We start from the raw sequence: 20,000 nt of genomic DNA, 5'->3' as shown, positions 1-20,000 counted from the left end.
AACCCTGTTAGTCTCTATGCTAACCCTGTTAGTCTCTATGCTAACCCTGTTAGTCTCTATGCTAACCCTGTTATTCTCTATGCTAACCCTGTTAGTCTTTATGCTAACCCTGTTATTCCCCATGCTAACCCTGTTAGTCTCTATGCTAACCCTGTTAGTCTCTATGCTAACCCTGTTAGTCTCTATGCTAACCCTGTTATTCTCTATGCTAACTCTGTTAGTCTCTATGCTAACCCTGTTATTCTCTATGCTAACCCTGTTAGTCTCTATGCTAACCCTGTTAGTCTCTATGCTAACCCTGTTAGTCTCTATGCTAACCCTGTTAGTCTCTATGCTAACCCTGTTATTCTCTATGCTAACCCTGTTAGTCTCTATGCTAACCCTGTTAGTCTCTATGCTAACCCTGTTAGTCTCTATGCTAACCCTGTTAGTCTCTATGCTAACCCTGTTAGTCTCTATGCTAACCCTGTTATTCTCTATGCTAACCCTGTTAGTCTCTATGCTAACCCTGTTATTCTCTATGCTAACCCTGTCTGTTGCTACTTACATGTGACACGTATGCAAATCAGCCTGTTATTTTTAGAGAGACGTACAGGGAGACATACAGGGAGACATACAGGGAGAGCCTGGATCACTGAGTGGGATTTATCTCTACTATAATAACGCTATAGAATAAGCTGGAAATGTAGGGCATTTAGCAGACACTTTTATTGTAACTTAACAGCTACAGACCATTTGAGAGAGAGAGAGAGAGAGAGAGACTCTCACCACTCACACATGACACCCTCAGAGAGACACACATTTCACCATTGGGTATGACAAGTGAGAAGGACTCGAAAGTTTTGTGGTCCAACTTTCATTCTTTTTTTTCATTACAACAAGCCTACATCATACTCTCTTATTTCAACAGAGTTTCAACATTGTGTTGTTGTTTTTTAAACATACAGTAGCAGTCAAAAGTTTGGACACACCTACTCATTCAAGGATTTTTCTTTATTTTACTATTTTCTACATTGCAGAATAATAGTGAAGACATCAACACTATGAAATAACACATATGGAATCATGTAGTAACCAAAAAAGTGATAAACAAATCAAAATATATTTTATATTTGAGATTCTTCAAAGTAGCCACCCTTTGCCTTGATGACAGCTTTGCACACTCTTGGCATTCTCTCAACCAGCTTCATGAGGTAGTCACCTGGAATGCATTTATATTAACAAGTGCGTCTTGTTAAAAGTGAATTTTCCACAGATGTCTCAAATTTTGAGGGAGCGTGTAATTGGCATGCTGACTGCAGGAATGTCCACCAGAGCTGTTGCCAGAGAATGTAATGTTCATTTCTTTACCATAAGCCACCTCTAACGTTGTTTTAGAGAATTTGGCAGTACGTCCAACCGGCCTCACAACGACAGGCCACGCCAGCCCAGGACCTCCACATCCGGCTTCTGCACCTGCGGGATCGTTTGAGACTAGCCACCCGGACAGCTGATTAAACTTTTTGTCTGTAATAAAGCCCTTTAGTGGTGGAAAAACTAGTGGGTGGGCCCATGCCCCCAAGTGGGTGGGCCCATGCACTCCAGGTCCACCCATGACTACGCCCCTGCCCAGTCATGTGAAATCCATAGATTAGGGTCGAAAGAATTTATTTAAATGGACTGATTTCCTGATATAAACTGTAACTCAGTAAAATCGTTGAACTTGTTGTATGTTGCGTTTTTATATTATTGTTCAGTGTAGTTAGATTGGTTAAAAACAAAGTCAAATTGATTGTATAAGTCATTCATTTCTGCATACACGGCTGTCTGAAAAATGATGGCGTAAAGAAATATATAATGTAATATTAATATTAAACTCAAAAGATGCCAAAAAGTACATTTCTGTGACTGGCTGATAGTCTTTTTTGTTGCCATTGAGTTTTGTGATGGAATGGAATATCTACTGAACCTGGTATGGAGGTCAAAATGCTGTTAAAACTCTACCATACATATCGTATTGTGAGGTCCCTGGTTATTCAGTACATATCGTATTGTGAGGTCCCTGGTGATTCAGTACATATCGTATTGGCACCTGTGTCGATAATATCATACCGTGAGGTCCCTAGTGATTCAGTACATATCGTATCGTGAGGTCCCTGGTGATTCAGTACATATCGTATTGGCACCTGTATCGATAATATCGTATTGTGAGGTCCCTGGTGATTCAGTACATATCGTATTGGCACCTGTATCGATAATATCGTATCGTGAGGTCCCTGGTGATTTAGTACATATCGTATTGGCACCTGTGTCGATAATATCGTATCGTGAGGTCCCTGGTGATTCAGTACATATCGTATCGTGAGGTCCCTGGTGATTCGTCATTCCAAGATGGCTTAGCAGTTCAGACGTCATTTTTGTCCTCGTACTGTCTTGTCCTGTATATATATATATTTACACCTTCTTCGCATATCTTTTATATTTTTTTATTATCCAAGAACTCAACTACAAAAGCTTTCCTGCAACCCGCCTCACCAATTACAACAAAAAAGTATTATTTACCTCAAATCTGAAAATCCACAGTGAAGCTAACCAGGGGCTAATCAGAAGTTAGCCAGAAAGCTAACCAGAAGTTAGCCGAAAGCTAGCCGAAAGCTAATCTGAAGCTGCCCAGAAGTTAGCCGGCTTGCTGGCTAGCGTTGGTGTTTCAGCTGCCCACGTTTTGTGGTCATCAGCTATTCCTTTAGCTCGATAATCTACCGGCACTTTTGTGCAACGCGACTCGGACCGGAGCATACCGGGCCTTTTTTTTCTCTCAGTTTCCCCGGATTTCAGCCGCAGGCTCTGGACATTTGCACCTTGATTTCGCAGCTAGCTAGCTGCAAACCGTGTGACTATTGGCTTACGTCGATCCCGGAGCAAACTTAAATTATTCCGGAGCTAGCCAGCTGAGGAGTTCCATCAGCCATTCCTGGGCTACAGTCACCTATCCGGACCCGGGTTTTTTTTTTTTTTGCTGCAGATACGGAGCCCCACCGGGCCTTCACGATTGACTGCCGACGTTATCTGCCCGAGGGAGTTATCCAACTGGCACCTCCGTCGCGACGTTACCTGAACGCTCACCTGGGGCCCGCTAATCGTTAGCTGTCTTATCGGCTGCTATCTTAATAAGTATTTCGGACAATTTTTTTTATTTTATTTTATTTTATTTATTATTATTTTTATTTTTTTCTTGGGTCACTGTATCTATTTTGCCAATTGGATTGATCCCCTCTACAAGACACGGAACCCCACTAATCTACCGACGGAAACGCACGAGGTGTCTAAAAATAGACCTCCATCCTATGCTATCTTGCTACCGATAGCCATCTACCCGGCCAGCTGTCTGGATCGCCGTGACCCCAACCAACCTCTACTCACTGGACCCTTATTGATCACTCGATTAAGCATGCCTCTCCTTAATGTAAATATGCCTTGTCCATTGCTGTTCTGGTTAGTGTTTATTGGCTTATTTCACTGTAGGGCCTCTAGCCCTGCCCACTATACCATATCCAACCTTTCATTTCCACCACCCACATATGCGATGACATCACCTGGTTTCAATGATGTTTCTAGAGACAATATCTCTCTCATCATCACTCAATACCTAGGTTTACCTCCACTGTATTCACATCCTACCATACCTTTGTACATTATTCCTTGAAGCTATTTTATCGCCCCCAGAAACGTCCTTTTACTCTCTGTTCTAGACGCTCTAGACGACCAATTCTCATAGCTTTTAGCCGTACCCTTATCCTACTCCTCCTCTGTTCCTCTGGCGATGTAGAGGCAAATCCAGGCCCTGCAGTACCTAGCTCCACTCCTATTCCCCAGGCGCTCTCTTTTGATGACTTCTGTAACCGTAATAGCCTTGGTTTCATGCATGTTAACATTAGAAGCCTCCTCCCTAAGTTTGTTTTGTTCACTGCTTTAGCTCACTCTGCCAACCCGGATGTTTTAGCCGTGTCTGAATCCTGGCTTAGAAAGACCACCAAAAATTCTGACATTTCATCCCCAACTACAAGATTTTCAGACAAGATAGAACGGCCAAAGGGGGCGGTGTTGCAATCTACTGCAAAGATTGCCTGCAGAGTTCTGTTTTACTATCCAGGTCTGTTCCCAAACAATTTGAACTTCTACTTTTAAAAATCCACCTCTCTAAAAACAAGTCTCTCACCGTTGCCGCCTGCTATAGACCACCCTCTGCCCCCAGCTGTGCTCTGGACACCATATGTGAACTGATTGCCCCCCATCTATCTTCAGAGCTCGTGCTGCTAGGCGACCTAAATTGGAACATGCTTAACACCCCAGCCATCCTACAATCTAAGCTTGATGCCCTCAATCTCACACAAATTATCAATGAACCTACCAGGTACCACCCCAATTCCGTAAACACGGGCACCCTCATAGATATCATCCTAACCAACTTGCCCTCCAAATACACCTCTGCTGTTTTCAACCAAGATCTCAGCGATCACTGCCTCATTGCCTGCATCCGTAATGGGTCAGCGGTCAAACGACCTCCACTCATCACTATCAAACGCTCCCTGAAACACTTCAGCGAGCAGGCCTTTCTGATCGACCTGGCCGAGGTATCCTGGAAGGATATTGATCTCATCCCGTCAGTAGAGGATGCCTGGATATTTTTTTAAAATGCCTTCCTCACCATCTTGAATAAGCATGCCCCATTCAAGAAATTTAGAACCAGGAACAGATATAGCCCTTGGTTCTCTCCTGACCTGACTGCCCTTAACCAACAGAAAAACATCCTATGGCGTTCTGCATTAGCATCGAACAGCCCCCGTGATATGCAACTTTTCAGGGAAGCTAGAAACCAATATACACAGGCAGTTAGAAAAGCCAAGGCTAGCTTTTTCAAGCAGAAATTTGCTTCCTGCAACACAAATTCAAAAAAGTTCTGGGACACTGTAAAGTCCATGGAGAATAAGAACACCTCCTCCCAGCTTCCAACTGCACTGAAGATAGGAAACACTGTCACCACCGACAAATCCACTATAATTGAGAATTTCAATAAGCATTTTTCTACGGCTGGCCATGCTTTCCACCTGGCTGCCCCTACCCCGGTCAACAGCACTGCCCTCCCCTCTGCTACTCGCCCAAGCCTTCCCCATTTCTCTTTCTCCCAAATACAGTCAGCTGATGTTCTGAAAGAGCTGCAAAATCTGGACCCTTACGAATCAGCCGGGCCAGATAATCTGGACCCTTTCTTTCTAAAACTATCTGCTGAAATTGTTGCCACCCCTATTACTAGCCTTTTCAACCTCTCTTTCGTGTCGTCTGAGATTCCCAAAGATTGGAAAACAGCTGTGGTTATCCCCCTCTTCAAAGGGGGGGACACTCTTGACCCTAACAGCTACAGACCTATATCTATCCTACCCTGCCTTTCTAAGGTCTTCGAAAGCCAAGTCAACAAACAGATTACCGACCATTTCGAATCCCACCATACCTTCTCCGCTATGCAATCTGGTTTCAGAGCTGGCCATGGGTGCACCTCAGCCACGCTCAAGGTCATAAACGATATCTTAACCGCCATCGATAGGAAACAATACTGTGCAGCCGTATTCATTGACCTGGCCAAGGCTTTTGACTCTGTCAATCACCACATCCTCATCGGCAGACTCGACAGCCTTGGTTTCTCTAATGATTGCCTCGCCTGGTTCACCAACTACTTCTCTGATCGAGTTCAGTGTGTCAAATCGGAGGGTCTGTTGTCCGGGCCTCTGGCAGTCTCTATGGGGGTGCCACAGGGTTCAATTCTTGGACCGACTCTCTTCTCTGTATACATCAATGATGTCGCTCTTGCTGCTGGTGATTCTCTGATCCATCTCTACGCAGACGACACTATTCTGTATACTTCTGGCCCTTCTTTTGACACTGTGTTAACAACACTCCAGGCGAGCTTCAATGCCATACAACTCTCCTTCCGTGGCCTCCATTTGCTCTTAAATACAAGTAAAACTAAATGCATGCTCTTCAACCGATCGCTGCCTGCACCTGCCCGCCTGTCCAACATCACTACTCTGGACGGCTCTGACTTAGAATATGTGGACAACTACAAATACCTAGGTGTCTGGTTAGACTGTAAACTCTCCTTCCAGACTCACATCAAACATCTCCAATCCAAAGTTAAATCTAGAATTGGCTTCCTATTCCGCAACAAAGCATCCTTCACTCATGCTGCCAAACATACCCTTGTAAAACTGACCATCCTACCAATCCTCGACTTCGGTGATGTCATTTACAAAATAGCCTCCAAAACCCTACTCAATAAATTGGATGCAGTCTATCACAGTGCCATCCGTTTTGTCACCAAAGCCCCATATACTACCCACCACTGCGACCTGTACACTCTCGTTGGCTGGCCCTCGCATCATACTCGTCGTCAAACCCACTGGCTCCAGGTCATCTACAAGACCCTGCTAGGTAAAGTCCCCCCTTATCTCAGCTCGCTGGTCACCATAGCAGCACCTACCTGTAGCACGCGCTCCAGCAGGTATATCTCTCTGGTCACCCCCAAAACCAATTCTTCCTTTGGCCGCCTCTCCTTCCAGTTCTCTGCTGCCAATGACTGGAACGAACTACAAAAATCTCTGAAACTGGAAACACTTATCTCCCTCACTAGCTTTAAGCACCAGCTGTCAGAGCAGCTCATAGATTACTGCACCTGTACATAGCCCATCTATAATTTAGCCCAAACAACTACCTCTTTACCTACTGTATTTATTTATTTATTTATTTTGCTCCTTTGCACCCCATTATTTCTATCTCTACTTTTTTTCTATCTCTACTATCTACTTTTTTTTACTTTTTTTTACTTGCTATATTGTATTTACTTCGCCACCATGGCCTTTTTATATTTTTATTTATTTATATATATATTTTGTTTGCCTTCACCTCCCTTATCTCACCTCACTTGCTCATATTGTATATAGACTTATTTTTCACTGTATTATTGACTGTATGTTTGTTTTACTCCATGTGTAACTATGTGTTGTTGTATGTGTCGAACTGCTTTGCTTTATCTTGGCCAGGTCGCAATTGTAAATGAGAACGTGTTCTCAATTTGCCTACCTGGTTAAATAAAGGTGAAATAAAAAAAATAAAAAAAATTCAGTACATATCGTATCGTGAGATCCCTGGTGATTCAGTACATATCGTATTGTGAGGTCCCTGGTGATTCAGTACATATCGTATTGTGAGGTCCCTGGTGATTCAGTACATATCGTATTGTGAGGTCCCTGGTGATTCAGTACATATCGTATCGTGAGATCCCTGGTGATTCAGTACATATCGTATCGTGAGATCCCTGGTGATTCAGTACATATCGTATTGTGAGGTCCCTGGTGATTCAGTACATATCGTATTGTGAGGTCCCTGGTGATTCAGTACATATCGTATTGTGAGGTCCCTGGTGATTCAGTACATATCGTATTGTGAGGTCCCTGGTGATTCAGTACATATCGTATTCTGAGGTCCCTGGTGATTCAGTACATATCATACCGTGAGATCCCTGGTGATTCAGTACATATCGTATTGTGAGGTCCCTCGTGATTCAGTACATATCGTATCGTGAGGTCCCTGGTGATTCAGTACATATCGTATCGTGAGGTCCCTGGTAATCCAGTACATATCGTATTGGCACCTGGGTCGATGATATCGTATCGTGAGGTCCCTGGTAATCCAGTACATATCGTGAGGTCCCTCCCTCCCCCTTCCTACTGCCACGGAAAACACATCTCCCATGGCGACGACACGACTGACCGTGCTCAGGGTCGAGGAAGATGACGTGACTCGAGTGTCTCAAGTGTGTTTTTCAGTGCCTTCATGCATACAGTGTATGTGTGTGTGTGTATCAGGTCTTTCCTCTGCATCAGTTAAGCTGTATCAGATCTTCATTCACAATCACACAATCTCTTACACATCTTCTCATCCCTTACTCCCTCTCTCTCCCTCCCCGTCTCTCTCTCCATCCCTGTCTTCCTCTCTCTCCCTCCCTTTCTGTCTCCCTCTCTCCCTCTATCTCTCCCTCTGTCTGTCTCTCTCTCTCCCTGTCTTCCCCTCTCTCTCTCTATAATAATAATGACATCACAATACCCCACAATGACATCACAATACCCCATAATGACATCACAATACCCCATAATGACATCACAATACCCCATAATGACAAAAACAGTTTTTAGACATTTTAGCAAATGTATATAAAAAAACAAAAAACTGAAATATCACATTCAAACCCATTTACATAAGTATTCAGACCCTTTACTCAGTACTTTGTTGAAGCATCTTTGACAGTGATTACAGCCTCGAGTCTTCTTGGGTATGATGCTACAAGCTTGGCACACCTGTATTTGGGGAGTTTCTCCCATTTCTTCTTTGCAGATCTTCTCAAGCTCTGTCAGGTTGGATGGGGAGTGTTGCTGCACAGCTATTTTCAGGTCTCTGCAGAGATTTTCGATCGGGTTCTGCACATCTAACTCCAGTGTTTAATTGCTAAATTGTAATTATTTCGCCACTATGGCCTATTTATTGCCTTACCTCATTTGCACACACTGTACATATACTTTTTTTCCTATTGTATTATTTACTGTATGTTTGTTTATTCCATGTGTAACTCTGTGTTGTTGTTTGTGTCGCACTGCTTTGCATGAGAACTTGTTCTCAACTGGCCTACCTGGTTAAATAAAGGTGAAATAAAAATACAAAATAGTCCTGAGCGCTCTGGAGCAGGTTTTCATCAAGGATCTCTCTGTACTCTGCTTCATTTTTCCCTCAATCCTGACTAGTCCCCCAGTACCTGCCGCTTAAAAACATCCCCACAGTGACACTTGACATTCAGGCCAAAGAGTTCAATCTTGGTTTCATCAGACCAGAGAATCTTGTATTTCATAGTCCGAGAGTCCTTTCGGGGCCTTTTGACAAATCCAAGCAGGCTGTCATGTACCTTTTACTGAGGAGTGGCTTGGGTCTGGCCACTCTACCATAAAGGCCTGATTGGTGGAGTGCTGCAGAGATGGTTGTCCTTCTGGAAGGTTCTCCCACCTCCACAGAGGAACTCTCAAGCTCTGTCAGAGTGACCATCGGGTTCTTGGTCACCTCCTGACCAAGGCCCTTCTCCTCTGATTGCTCAGTTTGGCCGGGCGGCCAGCTCTAGGAAGAGTCTTGGTGGTTCCACACTTCTTCCATTTAAGAATGAAGGAGGCCACTGTGTTCTTGGGGACCTTCAATGCTGCAGACATTTTTTGGTACCCTTCCCCAGATCTGTGCCTCGACACTATCCTGTCTTGGAGCTCTACGGACAATTCCTTCGACCTCATGGCTTGGTTTTTGCTCTGACATGCACTGTCAACTGTGGGACCTTATATAGACAGGTGTGTGCCTTTCCAAATCATGTCCAATCAATTGAATTTACCACAGGTGGACTCCAATCAAGTTGTAGAAACATCTCATGGTTGATTAATGAAAACAGGATGGATCTGAGCTCAATTTTGAGTCTCATAACAAAGGGTCTGAATACTTATGTAAATGTTTTTTTTTTGGTTTTTTTTGTAAATCATTTTCCCAAAATTTTGCAACCATTTCTAAGAACCTTTTTTTCACGCTTTTTTTTTTTGTCATCATGAGGTATTGTGTGTGTAGTTTGAGGAATTTATTTAATTTAAACCATTTTAGAATAAGGCTGTAACGTAACAAAATGTGCAAAAAAAGGGAAGGGGTCTGAACACCTTCGGAATGCAGATGAGAAGACAGCGGTGATGTAATATGGTGTTCTCTGTGTAATAATCAGCTACGAGGATGTAATATGGTGTTCTCTGTGTAATAATCAGCTACGAGGATGTAATATGGTGTTCTCTGTGTAATAATCAGCTACGAGGATGTAATATGGTGTTCTCTGTGTAATAATCAGCTACGAGGATGTAATATGGTGTTCTCTGTGTAATAATCAGCTACGAGGATGTAATATGGTGTTCTCTGTGTAATAATCAGCTACGAGGATGTAATATGGTGTTCTCTGTGTAATAATCAGCTACGAGGATGTAATATGGTGTTCTCTGTGTAATAATCAGCTACGAGGATGTAATATGGTGTTCTCTGTGTAATAATCAGCTACGAGGATGTAATATGGTGTTCTCTGTGTAATAATCAGCTACGAGGATGTAATATGGTGTTCTCTGTGTAATAATCAGCTACGAGGATGTAATATGGTGTTCTCTGTGTAATAATCAGCTACGAGGATGTAATATGGTGTTCTCTGTGTAATAATCAGCTACGAGGATGTAATATGGTGTTCTCTGTGTAATAATCAGCTACGAGGATGTAATATGGTGTTCTCTGTGTAATAATCAGCTACGAGGATGTAATATGGTGTTCTCTGTGTAATAATCAGCTACGAGGATGTAATATGGTGTTCTCTGTGTAATAATCAGCTACGAGGATGTAATATGGTGTTCTCTGTGTAATAATCAGCTACGAGGATGTAATATGGTGTTCTCTGTGTAATAATCAGCTACGAGGATGTAATATGGTGTTCTCTGTGTAATAATCAGCTACGAGGATGTAATATGGTGTTCTCTGTGTAATAATCAGCTACGAGGATGTAATATGGTGTTCTCTGTGTAATAATCAGCTACGAGGATGTAATATGGTGTTCTCTGTGTAATAATCAGCTACGAGGATGTAATATGGTGTTCTCTGTGTAATAATCAGCTACGAGGATGTAATATGGTGTTCTCTGTGTAATAATCAGCTACGAGGATGTAATATGGTGTTCTCTGTGTAATAATCAGCTACGAGGATGTAATATGGTGTTCTCTGTGTAATAATCAGCTACGAGGATGTAATATGGTGTTCTCTGTGTAATAATCAGCTACGAGGATGTAATATGGTGTTCTCTGTGTAATAATCAGCTACGAGGATGTAATATGGTGTTCTCTGTGTAATAATCAGCTACGAGGATGTAATATGGTGTTCTCTGTGTAATAATCAGCTACGAGGATGTAATATGGTGTTCTCTGTGTAATAATCAGCTACGAGGATGTAATATGGTGTTCTCTGTGTAATAATCAGCTACGAGGATGTAATATGGTGTTCTCTGTGTAATAATCAGCTACGAGGATGTAATATGGTGTTCTCTGTGTAATAATCAGCTACGAGGATGTAATATGGTGTTCTCTGTGTAATAATCAGCTACGAGGATGTAATATGGTGTTCTCTGTGTAATAATCAGCTACGAGGATGTAATATGGTGTTCTCTGTGTAATAATCAGCTACGAGGATGTAATATGGTGTTCTCTGTGTAATAATCAGCTACGAGGATGTAATATGGTGTTCTCTGTGTAATAATCAGCTACGAGGATGTAATATGGTGTTCTCTGTGTAATAATCAGCTACGAGGATGTAATATGGTGTTCTCTGTGTAATAATCAGCTACGAGGATGTAATATGGTGTTCTCTGTGTAATAATCAGCTACGAGGATGTAATATGGTGTTCTCTGTGTAATAATCAGCTACGAGGATGTAATATGGTGTTCTCTGTGTAATAATCAGCTACGAGGATGTAATATGGTGTTCTCTGTGTAATAATCAGCTACGAGGATGTAATATGGTGTTCTCTGTGTAATAATCAGCTACGAGGATGTAATATGGTGTTCTCTGTGTAATAATCAGCTACGAGGATGTAATATGGTGTTCTCTGTGTAATAATCAGCTACGAGGATGTAATATGGTGTTCTCTGTGTAATAATCAGCTACGAGGATGTAATATGGTGTTCTCTGTGTAATAATCAGCTACGAGGATGTAATATGGTGTTCTCTGTGTAATAATCAGCTACGAGGATGTAATATGGTGTTCTCTGTGTAATAATCAGCTACGAGGATGTAATATGGTGTTCTCTGTGTAATAATCAGCTACGAGGATGTAATATGGTGTTCTCTGTGTAATAATCAGCTACGAGGATGTAATATGGTGTTCTCTGTGTAATAATCAGCTACGAGGATGTAATATGGTGTTCTCTGTGTAATAATCAGCTACGAGGATGTAATATGGTGTTCTCTGTGTAATAATCAGCTACGAGGATGTAATATGGTGTTCTCTGTGTAATAATCAGCTACGAGGATGTAATATGGTGTTCTCTGTGTAATAATCAGCTACGAGGATGTAATATGGTGTTCTCTGTGTAATAATCAGCTACGAGGATGTAATATGGTGTTCTCTGTGTAATAATCAGCTACGAGGATGTAATATGGTGTTCTCTGTGTAATAATCAGCTACGAGGATGTAATATGGTGTTCTCTGTGTAATAATCAGCTACGAGGATGTAATATGGTGTTCTCTGTGTAATAATCAGCTACGAGGATGTAATATGGTGTTCTCTGTGTAATAATCAGCTACGAGGATGTAATATGGTGTTCTCTGTGTAATAATCAGCTACGAGGATGTAATATGGTGTTCTCTGTGTAATAATCAGCTACGAGGATGTAATATGGTGTTCTCTGTGTAATAATCAGCTACGAGGATGTAATATGGTGTTCTCTGTGTAATAATCAGCTACGAGGATGTAATATGGTGTTCTCTGTGTAATAATCAGCTACGAGGATGTAATATGGTGTTCTCTGTGTAATAATCAGCTACGAGGATGTAATATGGTGTTCTCTGTGTAATAATCAGCTACGAGGATGTAATATGGTGTTCTCTGTGTAATAATCAGCTACGAGGATGTAATATGGTGTTCTCTGTGTAATAATCAGCTACGAGGATGTAATATGGTGTTCTCTGTGTAATAATCAGCTACGAGGATGTAATATGGTGTTCTCTGTGTAATAATCAGCTACGAGGATGTAATATGGTGTTCTCTGTGTAATAATCAGCTACGAGGATGTAATATGGTGTTCTCTGTGTAATAATCAGCTACGAGGATGTAATATGGTGTTCTCTGTGTAATAATCAGCTACGAGGATGTAATATGGTGTTCTCTGTGTAATAATCAGCTACGAGGATGTAATATGGTGTTCTCTGTGTAATAATCAGCTACGAGGATGTAATATGGTGTTCTCTGTGTAATAATCAGCTACGAGGATGTAATATGGTGTTCTCTGTGTAATAATCAGCTACGAGGATGTAATATGGTGTTCTCTGTGTAATAATCAGCTACGAGGATGTAATATGGTGTTCTCTGTGTAATAATCAGCTACGAGGATGTAATATGGTGTTCTCTGTGTAATAATCAGCTACGAGGATGTAATATGGTGTTCTCTGTGTAATAATCAGCTACGAGGATGTAATATGGTGTTCTCTGTGTAATAATCAGCTACGAGGATGTAATATGGTGTTCTCTGTGTAATAATCAGCTACGAGGATGTAATATGGTGTTCTCTGTGTAATAATCAGCTACGAGGATGTAATATGGTGTTCTCTGTGTAATAATCAGCTACGAGGATGTAATATGGTGTTCTCTGTGTAATAATCAGCTACGAGGATGTAATATGGTGTTCTCTGTGTAATAATCAGCTACGAGGATGTAATATGGTGTTCTCTGTGTAATAATCAGCTACGAGGATGTAATATGGTGTTCTCTGTGTAATAATCAGCTACGAGGATGTAATATGGTGTTCTCTGTGTAATAATCAGCTACGAGGATGTAATATGGTGTTCTCTGTGTAATAATCAGCTACGAGGATGTAATATGGTGTTCTCTGTGTAATAATCAGCTACGAGGATGTAATATGGTGTTCTCTGTGTAATAATCAGCTACGAGGATGTAATATGGTGTTCTCTGTGTAATAATCAGCTACGAGGATGTAATATGGTGTTCTCTGTGTAATAATCAGCTACGAGGATGTAATATGGTGTTCTCTGTGTAATAATCAGCTACGAGGATGTAATATGGTGTTCTCTGTGTAATAATCAGCTACGAGGATGTAATATGGTGTTCTCTGTGTAATAATCAGCTACGAGGATGTAATATGGTGTTCTCTGTGTAATAATCAGCTACGAGGATGTAATATGGTGTTCTCTGTGTAATAATCAGCTACGAGGATGTAATATGGTGTTCTCTGTGTAATAATCAGCTACGAGGATGTAATATGGTGTTCTCTGTGTAATAATCAGCTACGAGGATGTAATATGGTGTTCTCTGTGTAATAATCAGCTACGAGGATGTAATATGGTGTTCTCTGTGTAATAATCAGCTACGAGGATGTAATATGGTGTTCTCTGTGTAATAATCAGCTACGAGGATGTAATATGGTGTTCTCTGTGTAATAATCAGCTACGAGGATGTAATATGGTGTTCTCTGTGTAATAATCAGCTACGAGGATGTAATATGGTGTTCTCTGTGTAATAATCAGCTACGAGGATGTAATATGGTGTTCTCTGTGTAATAATCAGCTACGAGGATGTAATATGGTGTTCTCTGTGTAATAATCAGCTACGAGGATGTAATATGGTGTTCTCTGTGTAATAATCAGCTACGAGGATGTAATATGGTGTTCTCTGTGTAATAATCAGCTACGAGGATGTAATATGGTGTTCTCTGTGTAATAATCAGCTACGAGGATGTAATATGGTGTTCTCTGTGTAATAATCAGCTACGAGGATGTAATATGGTGTTCTCTGTGTAATAATCAGCTACGAGGATGTAATATGGTGTTCTCTGTGTAATAATCAGCTACGAGGATGTAATATGGTGTTCTCTGTGTAATAATCAGCTACGAGGATGTAATATGGTGTTCTCTGTGTAATAATCAGCTACGAGGATGTAATATGGTGTTCTCTGTGTAATAATCAGCTACGAGGATGTAATATGGTGTTCTCTGTGTAATAATCAGCTACGAGGATGTAATATGGTGTTCTCTGTGTAATAATCAGCTACGAGGATGTAATATGGTGTTCTCTGTGTAATAATCAGCTACGAGGATGTAATATGGTGTTCTCTGTGTAATAATCAGCTACGAGGATGTAATATGGTGTTCTCTGTGTAATAATCAGCTACGAGGATGTAATATGGTGTTCTCTGTGTAATAATCAGCTACGAGGATGTAATATGGTGTTCTCTGTGTAATAATCAGCTACGAGGATGTAATATGGTGTTCTCTGTGTAATAATCAGCTACGAGGATGTAATATGGTGTTCTCTGTGTAATAATCAGCTACGAGGATGTAATATGGTGTTCTCTGTGTAATAATCAGCTACGAGGATGTAATATGGTGTTCTCTGTGTAATAATCAGCTACGAGGATGTAATATGGTGTTCTCTGTGTAATAATCAGCTACGAGGATGTAATATGGTGTTCTCTGTGTAATAATCAGCTACGAGGATGTAATATGGTGTTCTCTGTGTAATAATCAGCTACGAGGATGTAATATGGTGTTCTCTGTGTAATAATCAGCTACGAGGATGTAATATGGTGTTCTCTGTGTAATAATCAGCTACGAGGATGTAATATGGTGTTCTCTGTGTAATAATCAGCTACGAGGATGTAATATGGTGTTCTCTGTGTAATAATCAGCTACGAGGATGTAATATGGTGTTCTCTGTGTAATAATCAGCTACGAGGATGTAATATGGTGTTCTCTGTGTAATAATCAGCTACGAGGATGTAATATGGTGTTCTCTGTGTAATAATCAGCTACGAGGATGTAATATGGTGTTCTCTGTGTAATAATCAGCTACGAGGATGTAATATGGTGTTCTCTGTGTAATAATCAGCTACGAGGATGTAATATGGTGTTCTCTGTGTAATAATCAGCTACGAGGATGTAATATGGTGTTCTCTGTGTAATAATCAGCTACGAGGATGTAATATGGTGTTCTCTGTGTAATAATCAGCTACGAGGATGTAATATGGTGTTCTCTGTGTAATAATCAGCTACGAGGATGTAATATGGTGTTCTCTGTGTAATAATCAGCTACGAGGATGTAATATGGTGTTCTCTGTGTAATAATCAGCTACGAGGATGTAATATGGTGTTCTCTGTGTAATAATCAGCTACGAGGATGTAATATGGTGTTCTCTGTGTAATAATCAGCTACGAGGATGTAATATGGTGTTCTCTGTGTAATAATCAGCTACGAGGATGTAATATGGTGTTCTCTGTGTAATAATCAGCTACGAGGATGTAATATGGTGTTCTCTGTGTAATAATCAGCTACGAGGATGTAATATGGTGTTCTCTGTGTAATAATCAGCTACGAGGATGTAATATGGTGTTCTCTGTGTAATAATCAGCTACGAGGATGTAATATGGTGTTCTCTGTGTAATAATCAGCTACGAGGATGTAATATGGTGTTCTCTGTGTAATAATCAGCTACGAGGATGTAATATGGTGTTCTCTGTGTAATAATCAGCTACGAGGATGTAATATGGTGTTCTCTGTGTAATAATCAGCTACGAGGATGTAATATGGTGTTCTCTGTGTAATAATCAGCTACGAGGATGTAATATGGTGTTCTCTGTGTAATAATCAGCTACGAGGATGTAATATGGTGTTCTCTGTGTAATAATCAGCTACGAGGATGTAATATGGTGTTCTCTGTGTAATAATCAGCTACGAGGATGTAATATGGTGTTCTCTGTGTAATAATCAGCTACGAGGATGTAATATGGTGTTCTCTGTGTAATAATCAGCTACGAGGATGTAATATGGTGTTCTCTGTGTAATAATCAGCTACGAGGATGTAATATGGTGTTCTCTGTGTAATAATCAGCTACGAGGATGTAATATGGTGTTCTCTGTGTAATAATCAGCTACGAGGATGTAATATGGTGTTCTCTGTGTAATAATCAGCTACGAGGATGTAATATGGTGTTCTCTGTGTAATAATCAGCTACGAGGATGTAATATGGTGTTCTCTGTGTAATAATCAGCTACGAGGATGTAATATGGTGTTCTCTGTGTAATAATCAGCTACGAGGATGTAATATGGTGTTCTCTGTGTAATAATCAGCTACGAGGATGTAATATGGTGTTCTCTGTGTAATAATCAGCTACGAGGATGTAATATGGTGTTCTCTGTGTAATAATCAGCTACGAGGATGTAATATGGTGTTCTCTGTGTAATAATCAGCTACGAGGATGTAATATGGTGTTCTCTGTGTAATAATCAGCTACGAGGATGTAATATGGTGTTCTCTGTGTAATAATCAGCTACGAGGATGTAATATGGTGTTCTCTGTGTAATAATCAGCTACGAGGATGTAATATGGTGTTCTCTGTGTAATAATCAGCTACGAGGATGTAATATGGTGTTCTCTGTGTAATAATCAGCTACGAGGATGTAATATGGTGTTCTCTGTGTAATAATCAGCTACGAGGATGTAATATGGTGTTCTCTGTGTAATAATCAGCTACGAGGATGTAATATGGTGTTCTCTGTGTAATAATCAGCTACGAGGATGTAATATGGTGTTCTCTGTGTAATAATCAGCTACGAGGATGTAATATGGTGTTCTCTGTGTAATAATCAGCTACGAGGATGTAATATGGTGTTCTCTGTGTAATAATCAGCTACGAGGATGTAATATGGTGTTCTCTGTGTAATAATCAGCTACGAGGATGTAATATGGTGTTCTCTGTGTAATAATCAGCTACGAGGATGTAATATGGTGTTCTCTGTGTAATAATCAGCTACGAGGATGTAATATGGTGTTCTCTGTGTAATAATCAGCTACGAGGATGTAATATGGTGTTCTCTGTGTAATAATCAGCTACGAGGATGTAATATGGTGTTCTCTGTGTAATAATCAGCTACGAGGATGTAATATGGTGTTCTCTGTGTAATAATCAGCTACGAGGATGTAATATGGTGTTCTCTGTGTAATAATCAGCTACGAGGATGTAATATGGTGTTCTCTGTGTAATAATCAGCTACGAGGATGTAATATGGTGTTCTCTGTGTAATAATCAGCTACGAGGATGTAATATGGTGTTCTCTGTGTAATAATCAGCTACGAGGATGTAATATGGTGTTCTCTGTGTAATAATCAGCTACGAGGATGTAATATGGTGTTCTCTGTGTAATAATCAGCTACGAGGATGTAATATGGTGTTCTCTGTGTAATAATCAGCTACGAGGATGTAATATGGTGTTCTCTGTGTAATAATCAGCTACGAGGATGTAATATGGTGTTCTCTGTGTAATAATCAGCTACGAGGATGTAATATGGTGTTCTCTGTGTAATAATCAGCTACGAGGATGTAATATGGTGTTCTCTGTGTAATAATCAGCTACGAGGATGTAATATGGTGTTCTCTGTGTAATAATCAGCTACGAGGATGTAATATGGTGTTCTCTGTGTAATAATCAGCTACGAGGATGTAATATGGTGTTCTCTGTGTAATAATCAGCTACGAGGATGTAATATGGTGTTCTCTGTGTAATAATCAGCTACGAGGATGTAATATGGTGTTCTCTGTGTAATAATCAGCTACGAGGATGTAATATGGTGTTCTCTGTGTAATAATCAGCTACGAGGATGTAATATGGTGTTCTCTGTGTAATAATCAGCTACGAGGATGTAATATGGTGTTCTCTGTGTAATAATCAGCTACGAGGATGTAATATGGTGTTCTCTGTGTAATAATCAGCTACGAGGATGTAATATGGTGTTCTCTGTGTAATAATCAGCTACGAGGATGTAATATGGTGTTCTCTGTGTAATAATCAGCTACGAGGATGTAATATGGTGTTCTCTGTGTAATAATCAGCTACGAGGATGTAATATGGTGTTCTCTGTGTAATAATCAGCTACGAGGATGTAATATGGTGTTCTCTGTGTAATAATCAGCTACGAGGATGTAATATGGTGTTCTCTGTGTAATAATCAGCTACGAGGATGTAATATGGTGTTCTCTGTGTAATAATCAGCTACGAGGATGTAATATGGTGTTCTCTGTGTAATAATCAGCTACGAGGATGTAATATGGTGTTCTCTGTGTAATAATCAGCTACGAGGATGTAATATGGTGTTCTCTGTGTAATAATCAGCTACGAGGATGTAATATGGTGTTCTCTGTGTAATAATCAGCTACGAGGATGTAATATGGTGTTCTCTGTGTAATAATCAGCTACGAGGATGTAATATGGTGTTCTCTGTGTAATAATCAGCTACGAGGATGTAATATGGTGTTCTCTGTGTAATAATCAGCTACGAGGATGTAATATGGTGTTCTCTGTGTAATAATCAGCTACGAGGATGTAATATGGTGTTCTCTGTGTAATAATCAGCTACGAGGATGTAATATGGTGTTCTCTGTGTAATAATCAGCTACGAGGATGTAATATGGTGTTCTCTGTGTAATAATCAGCTACGAGGATGTAATATGGTGTTCTCTGTGTAATAATCAGCTACGAGGATGTAATATGGTGTTCTCTGTGTAATAATCAGCTACGAGGATGTAATATGGTGTTCTCTGTGTAATAATCAGCTACGAGGATGTAATATGGTGTTCTCTGTGTAATAATCAGCTACGAGGATGTAATATGGTGTTCTCTGTGTAATAATCAGCTACGAGGATGTAATATGGTGTTCTCTGTGTAATAATCAGCTACGAGGATGTAATATGGTGTTCTCTGTGTAATAATCAGCTACGAGGATGTAATATGGTGTTCTCTGTGTAATAATCAGCTACGAGGATGTAATATGGTGTTCTCTGTGTAATAATCAGCTACGAGGATGTAATATGGTGTTCTCTGTGTAATAATCAGCTACGAGGATGTAATATGGTGTTCTCTGTGTAATAATCAGCTACGAGGATGTAATATGGTGTTCTCTGTGTAATAATCAGCTACGAGGATGTAATATGGTGTTCTCTGTGTAATAATCAGCTACGAGGATGTAATATGGTGTTCTCTGTGTAATAATCAGCTACGAGGATGTAATATGGTGTTCTCTGTGTAATAATCAGCTACGAGGATGTAATATGGTGTTCTCTGTGTAATAATCAGCTACGAGGATGTAA

This window comes from Salvelinus fontinalis, chromosome 36, assembly GCF_029448725.1.
Source record: "Salvelinus fontinalis isolate EN_2023a chromosome 36, ASM2944872v1, whole genome shotgun sequence".
In the NCBI taxonomy this organism is placed as follows: Eukaryota; Metazoa; Chordata; class Actinopteri; order Salmoniformes; family Salmonidae; genus Salvelinus; species Salvelinus fontinalis.
This window is presented reverse-complemented; position numbering follows the sequence as displayed.